The sequence below is a fragment of the Garra rufa genome, chromosome 2 (assembly GCF_049309525.1).
Source record: "Garra rufa chromosome 2, GarRuf1.0, whole genome shotgun sequence".
NCBI classification, from domain to species: Eukaryota; Metazoa; Chordata; class Actinopteri; order Cypriniformes; family Cyprinidae; genus Garra; species Garra rufa.
In genome coordinates this window covers 4411214-4418827 of record NC_133362.1, presented here as the reverse complement: position 1 = coordinate 4418827, position 7614 = coordinate 4411214, and the positions used below count along the sequence as shown (strand labels likewise).

Genomic DNA, 7614 nt, shown 5'->3' with positions numbered 1-7614 from the left:
GGAAGGATTAAGCTAGCAAGAGCTGACTCCAGAGAATCTAACCTAAACATCGGAAAAAAAATAACAGCTGCAACAAATCAATTGATTGAAACACAGAAAGAAAAAATATCTGAAACATTAAACAAAGGCAACAGTGCAAAAAAAAAATGAACTGGAATGTTCTCAGACCATCTAAACTTTTAGAATACCCTGAGAATAATGGCCAATCCTACATCCTGAGCATAAACACACTCTGCAAACACACGGTGACCATACAGATGAACAGAGGAACAAGCAAGACCACAACCGGAGAAGAACTTAAACATTGGACATCACGCAGAAAAAGGCAAACTTTACATAAAAAGCTGCTCTATTCCTAAACTTTATTTGTACTTTGTTGCACAATCATTTATTTTTCTTTAGCTACATGTATTTGTGTGTAAATGTGTATGCATGTATATTTAAAGTTGCTATGTTTTCACAATTTAAAACCTTCTTTGTGGCATGCCAATAAAGCTATTTGAATTATGAATTCCTTTTGAGTGATGGACAAGCAATGATTTAGGCAATGATCCCATTTATATTGATTTATCACCCGGCCCAATAAGTCGCTTTTGTAAAGCCTTGAGTCATGTTCACACTTTACATTCTTCAGTTCAAGACAGAGTGACTCCTCTTCTGAGTGTTTGATCTCATTCTGCTGAGACTTCAGTTACTGACAAGTGACACCAGCATTTAACTCGTCACTCACTCAATCACTGTAATGAGCACTGAACGGAATGGAACAAAGCAACTTGTTTATGCAGTAATGTCGACCTCTCTTGAACACTGACAACTTAAAAACTAACAAACATGCCACAAACAGAGGTACGTGTCTTGACTCATGCACAGATGTTGATGCAGTGTCTTTTCATTGTACTTTCAGTCCTGCAGTCGGAGAAACACATACATACAGTTTACAAATAATTGACTAATGAGGATACATGTCTCTTCAGTATAACATTAATTTGATCAAAAAACATCAAATGGGTTAAACTGTTGCCATCCAACTAGTGCAATAATTAATAAACCCTAACCCTAACCCTTATTTGGGGGATTCACTGAATAACTGGTGTCTGTGACTGAGATCAAGCTGCAGAGTTAAAGTCTCTTTCCATTCACAACAGATCGTTTCATGTTTATATTGTTCAATTTCCTTTCAAACTAAAAGACTGCTGAGACACAAAACATACAACAACAACAACATCCCAAATGAAGCCTCAGAGGAAACTGAATCTGGGTCATCTTCAGAGTTTAGAACAGAAACAAATTCAAGTCAAGTCAAGTCACCTTTATTTATATAGCGCTTTTAACAATACAGATTGTGTCAAAGCAACTGCACAGTATTTAAACAGCACAATAGAGTGTAAGTAATGTATTATTGTAAACAATCAATTTTCAGTTAAAGGCAGTTCATCAATGAATTCAGTGATATCATCGTCAGTTCAGTTCAAATAGTATACGATATATCGCTGGAAAGTGTCCCCAACTAAGCAAGACAGAGGCGACAGCGGCAAGGAACCAAAACTCCACAGGTGACAGAAATGGAGAAAAAAAACCTTGGTAGAAACCAGGCTCAGTCGGGGGACCACTTCTCCTCTAGCCAGACCAAACCAGCAGTTTGTACCAATGTCCGATTGTAGAGAACTCACCAGGCTCCCGTGGAGTAGCACCGATGGCCGTCTAGGTTGGCAAGGTCTTTAGTGATGATCCGTCTCTGGAGCTCATCTGGTTGACATCCATGGCTATTGAAGTCATCTCTAGGTGGTGATCCATGATCTAAGCTGGTGCGGACTGGATCCGGGGGACTGCAGTGACCATCTGATCCGGATACGGCTGGGTCTGGTGGCTACGGTGACCTCGGAATAAGAATGAAACAGACTAATGTTAGCGTAGATGCCATTCTTCTTACGATGCAACGAGTGCATCAGATGTTATGGGAAGTGTTTTCGGTTCTGGTTGACCTAATTAATGCAGCCTAACAATCCTTTAACGGATTTGAATTATAGGAATGTGTTAATGTTTTTATGTGTAAGCCAGGTTAAAGAGATGTGTCTTTAATCTAGATTTAAACTGACAGAGTGTGTCTGCCTCCCGAACAGTGTTAGGTAGATTGTTCCAGAGTTTAGGCGCTAGGTAAGAAAATGATCTGCCGCCCGCAGTTGATTTTGATATTCTAGGTATTATCAAATTGCCAGAATTTTGAGAACGCAGCGGACGTGAAGGACTATAATACGATAGGAGCTCGTTCAAGTACTGAGGAGCTAAACCATTGAGGGCTTTATAAGTAATTAGCAAGATTTTAAAATCTATACGATGTTTTATAGGGAGCCAGTGCAGTGTTGACAGAACCGGGCTAATATGGTCATACTTTCTAGTTCTAGTAAGAACTCTAGCTGCTGCATTTTGGACCAGCTGGAGTATATTTATTAAGCGTGCAGAACAACCACCCAATAAAGCATTACAATAATCTGTCCTTGAGGTCATGAACGCATGAATTAATGTTTCAGCATTTGACATTGACAGCATAGGTCGTAATTTCGATATATTTTTAAGATGGAAAAATGCGGTTTTGCAAATGCTAGAAATGTGGCTTTCAAAGGAGAGATTGCTATCGAATAGCACACCTAGGTTCCTGACTGATGGCGACGAATTTACAGAGCAGCCATCTAGTATTAGACTGTGTTCTAGGTTATTGCTTGTGGAGGTTTTAGGTCCAATAATTAACACCTCTGTTTTTTTGCAAGAGAAACCTACACGTGTGATGTGGGTGACAGTATGACGTCACTGGAACAAGGTGGCACCCAAAGACACGATAAACAGCTGTTCCCACCCTCACCGTCACAGCACGAAAATAATAATATAACTTAATTTTGGAAAAATACTTTGCATTAAAAAGCAAAAAAAAAAAAAAAAAACAGTGGTTTATATTATTGGCACATTTGTGTTGATTGAGTGATTTAAAACAAAAGATATCATTTATGCTTTTATGTCCCAAAACATAATTGTTGTCTTGCATTTCATAATAAATTCAACCAAGCTCAGTACTGACCTGTTTTTTTTTTCCCGTCAGTGTATTTTCATGAATTGTAATGTGTACACAGGATTGTGGGTGATTGAAGGTCGCAAAGGATATGTCCCATTCACCCAACAAATTAAGCTGAATGAAGGAGGCAAAATGAAGGCTGCCTTTCAACGGTCCTTCCGGTTGAGACGGCCCTCTGCGACATTTGATGACGTGGCAGCCGAGATATGCAGCCTTCCGTTTGAGAACCACTCACTGATTCACAAGGTGAATGTAGGTGTGTAATGATTTTTTCTGTCGACAATTGGACACCTGCAAAAATAAAGATAGTGTTGTCATTTCAATTCTTCTTCATATGCTATTTTCTATGTGTGGTCCGAAATAGACATGATGTTAATGAGCAAGAATGTATGGTGAAATAACAGAGCAAAACATGGTATATTTTAATGAAGCTTGTCTTTAATTTGACTTGTTATTAACTTTTTTGTGGACCTAACCTTTGTAAAGCAAATATGTATTGTGGAAAAACTTTGTTCAGCAATGTGACATCTGAACAAACTAACCTAATCCTAACCCTATGCTTGTAAATATCATGTTTTCAGTGAATTCGCATTAGTTTAAACATCAGTGCATCATTACTGGCTTTACTGAGAGACAACAGCAGCACATTACCTTCACACCATGCAAATCAGCCTCGAGAGCAGCCTGAGCTAATGCACCAGGACCTGCAGGACGAGACAGACATCTCATTTACTGACCTACATCTGACATGTATTCAGATCCATCAGGCCTTGGCCACAAACACATGACTCGAAAATCTGCTTCAAATTTACTCTACATGCTCATTTATTTGAGAAACTACAGAGAGTTACGGAGCCCTGTAACTGCAGAGCTAATATGAGCTCGGCCCGGCGGCTCTGATGACAGCTGGCGAGGCGAATGGCCCTGAGTGCAAACATATAAGGCAATTAGATCACAATTACCCACGACGCTCACCATATGGAGATGAAGCACACGCAATATTTCTTCTCATAAAGCCTGTGTTGAGAGTGACTCCGGCGAGACCATTTACCCTTATATACAATGAGGGGAAAAGCACTTCAAAACAGATTCCTTATTTAAACGTGAGCTGCCGTGAAACATTTCTCCCTGTGACTTTCAAGCGGTCCCCCTGCTGTTGGCAATTAATCAATAAGCCCATTTGAGCCCCACTGTTAAAACCCATCATAGACAGAAATGAAAAAAAAACAAAGAAAAATAAAGCTTACACTATATAGAAATAAAGCAATTTCAACTTTATGTTCTATGAAATTCAACTTGAAGTCAGTTTAATGTAATTTAAGTTGAAATGACTAAAGTTGATTGTACTTAAACATTTAAGGCAGCAACTAAACTGTTGCAAGTTTTTAAGCTTAAATAGGTGTTTTTTGTTGTATTTTTTTTTTTTTTACAGTCAAGCGTTGGCAGAAGGTAGTACCTAACTAAACAGGTAAAGCAACATACTGGCCTGGTAATAAAAAAATAATAATAAGCAGAAACTCTGCAAAACTCTAAAATCATGTAATTTCCAATATAAAATCACTCAAAAAGCAAAATAAACAGTTGTCTGGATAGATAATTTCCTTCTACACAGCACCTTAGTGTAAACTCTGAATATCAAATATCTGATGCCACTAACCCTATTTCTTGGACAAACCTTATTTAGATTACAACACTTACAATTACAATATTTATATTTATGTAGATCAGTGAACTCGCCATTATGACCTCATCCTTATCAGTTACATTTAGAGACTGTTTTAGCTACTTTCAGTTGAAAGCAATTAGCACCACTGATCAGAGTTCTTTTTTCCTTTTATATTTTGATGGTTTAAGTGAAATGTGAGGTCATTAAAAAAAGTTAGTGTCACAATATTTAAGACCCTGCTTACTGTGTCATCACTGGTGCTTTGCTGCATTTTTCCAATTTTCCAGCAAAAAAACAACAACTAATTACTACATTTATTTCTGCAGTTAGAGCATTGATTTGTAGAGTTATTATTAATTGGTCAGTTACAAAAAAAATTGCTTGATGATCAAATTTGTAGCGCTTTATCAATTCCGTATCATCATATAACTCAAATACGTCATATGTTAATTGTAAAGTGGCAAGGCTCTTCCTCAGTGTTTTACATTCTATATCGGAGCTGTAATTGGACAGATGCTGCTTTGAAGCACACTTCATTTCAGCCAGTTTACTCTATAGTCCTGACTAGCGTGTGTACTGAACATGTTAACATTTGCTGCATGAAACAACCTGTCAAGATAGGAAGCTGCTTTATAAATTACCATGAACTACAGTTCTCCTTCATTAGAAGTGCAGTGTACCAGATTTAAATTGCTCTCACACTGAGACTACATTGACAGTTCAGGTTTACAAGCTGATTTTTTTAACAAAGCAACAGTACAAAACAGTCATCAACAATAAATGTTCACCCAAGCATTAAGTATAAAAATATAATGTATAAATTAAAGGAAGCATTGCAATCTAACATAAATATAATGTTCCCATCAACAAAGACACCATTTACAGACTTTGGCAATTTTAGAAGCATTGAAAATACATTTACAACATCTAGTTTTTCATGTACTCCTTAATAGGTCAATCTGTAAACGTTTTGGCATCAGTCCCAAGTGAGTTTGTGTTATTGCATACTAACAGCTTCAGCTTTGATTTACTCTGCTATTAACCCCACATGGCATGATTACAGTAAGATCATATCTCAATAAAAGGTTTTTGTCCAATACCTAATTTTCTGCCCTGAAACAGTGATGTTTGTGTATGTATATGTGTGTGCAGTTTATGTAGTTTATGAGGACACAAATTTGTATAATGGCATGGGCATGACTTCCTGTGTCCCCATAATGCAAATGGTTAAAAATGACTAAACTAATAAAGGTAAATTTGTTTTTCTCTCTTTTTGAAAGTTTTGTGTAAGGGGCAGGTTTAGGTGTAAGGTTGGTGTAGGGGATAGAAAATACAGTTTGTACAGTATAAAAACCATTATGCCTATGGAGATTGTGAGGAGAGCCACCTTTCCCCATGACTATATAATAGCTTTAATCAGGGATATCCCGATCAGGATTTTTGTGCCTCCAAGCAACTGCCGATACTGAGTCTCTGATACTTTTATATTCCTTTGGAAATGTATGTTTGGTGCACAATTTAAGTACATTAGTTGTTAAAATCAATTCAATGTATACAGAGTTGTGCAAAAAGAGACAGAAATATATTTATGATGTTTATGTTTATGTATTACAAGATACACTCACTCTCTGTGTGTAATATATATAAAAGATGTATTTTCTTAATGATCACTAATATAATTCATGGAAAGATGGCAATATTTAAATGTATTAAACATATACTTAATAAAAACAACAAAATATATGCCAATATTTCCTGTAATATAAGTAAATTAGTCAATTTTGTTTAAATAATGGATTGCAGAAATGAGTACACCCTATATGTAATTCAGCAAATGTATAATATTCTAGTACTTATTATGTCCTCCAGAACATTAAGTATTATGCTCTGACACTTCTTGGCACTGAGTGTACAAGTTCATGGCAAATTTTAACATCTGTCCTGTTTAACTCCTGGAGGACGACCTCCTTAAATGCCCTGGTCTTTAATGGGGAGTTTTGCTCAGCTCGTCTCTACAGAATCCCCACAGCTGCTCAAGAGTGTTAATACTGAGTGAAATACATGTCCACTGAAGGATTTTCACCTTGGGAGAATAAATATCCTCATTGTCATGCTGAAAAAATGCCCAATAATGCAGGGAATGAGGGGAGGGTAGCATCTGCAGTTTCAGTTTTTGCATTCCATCACACAGTAGTGTGTGAATTCATGACAGCACTGATAAAGCACAGCTCCCTCCTTCCTTCAGCACTCATACATCCCTGTAGAAAAGCTTTACTACCACTGAACGTCACTGTAGGTACCAGGCACTTCTCGCTGTACTCCTCCTGTAGCAACACCAGAACATTTTGGATGTTTTCGGATCCGAAATGATTGACTTGGTCCCTTGACACCAGAGTATGGATTCCCAGAAGTCTATATTTTGTAAATATGGGCCTTGGAAGAGGTTAAATGAGTTTACTGTGCTTTGGCTACAGCAGGTAATTCTAGTGGTGACAATAACCATGCATGTCACTTCTGCAGGCTGCTTCGTACTCTGTGAGATAAAGTGTCACTCTTTTCATAGCTTTTGCCACCTCTGATACTCTTACATGGTATTTCTCCACCTCATTTTGTAGCAAAAATTCACTCATCATTAAATGAAAACTTAAAGTGAAGACCTGGTTATTTCAGGAGCCTTGTCAAAAGTCCATTGTTTTTGAATGTCAGTGCTAATTCTGCTATATTTTCACACTTAAAACAATAATTTGGTATTCCTCTTGTACCACTGTCCTCTTTTCTGCTAAGAAATAAGTCACCTGTCAGTTCTCTCCCAAGTGGTTTCATTGTTGACAGCATTAAGTCTGTGTATGATTCAGTAGGCTATAAAACGCCTTTAACTGTAAGG

General features: G+C 37.3%; 1 long non-coding RNA gene across 1 annotated transcript; it reads right to left on the bottom strand.

Moving 5' to 3' along the window:
* Positions 1–1294: 1294 nt before the first annotated feature.
* On the bottom strand, positions 1295–3774 carry LOC141326544 (uncharacterized). The gene is made up of 2 exons (XR_012353914.1): positions 3716–3774; positions 1295–3355 (listed from the first exon to the last, which is right to left on the bottom strand). It is a non-coding gene; the product is annotated as an uncharacterized lncRNA (long non-coding RNA).
* Between the last annotated feature and the right edge of the window lie 3840 nt (positions 3775–7614).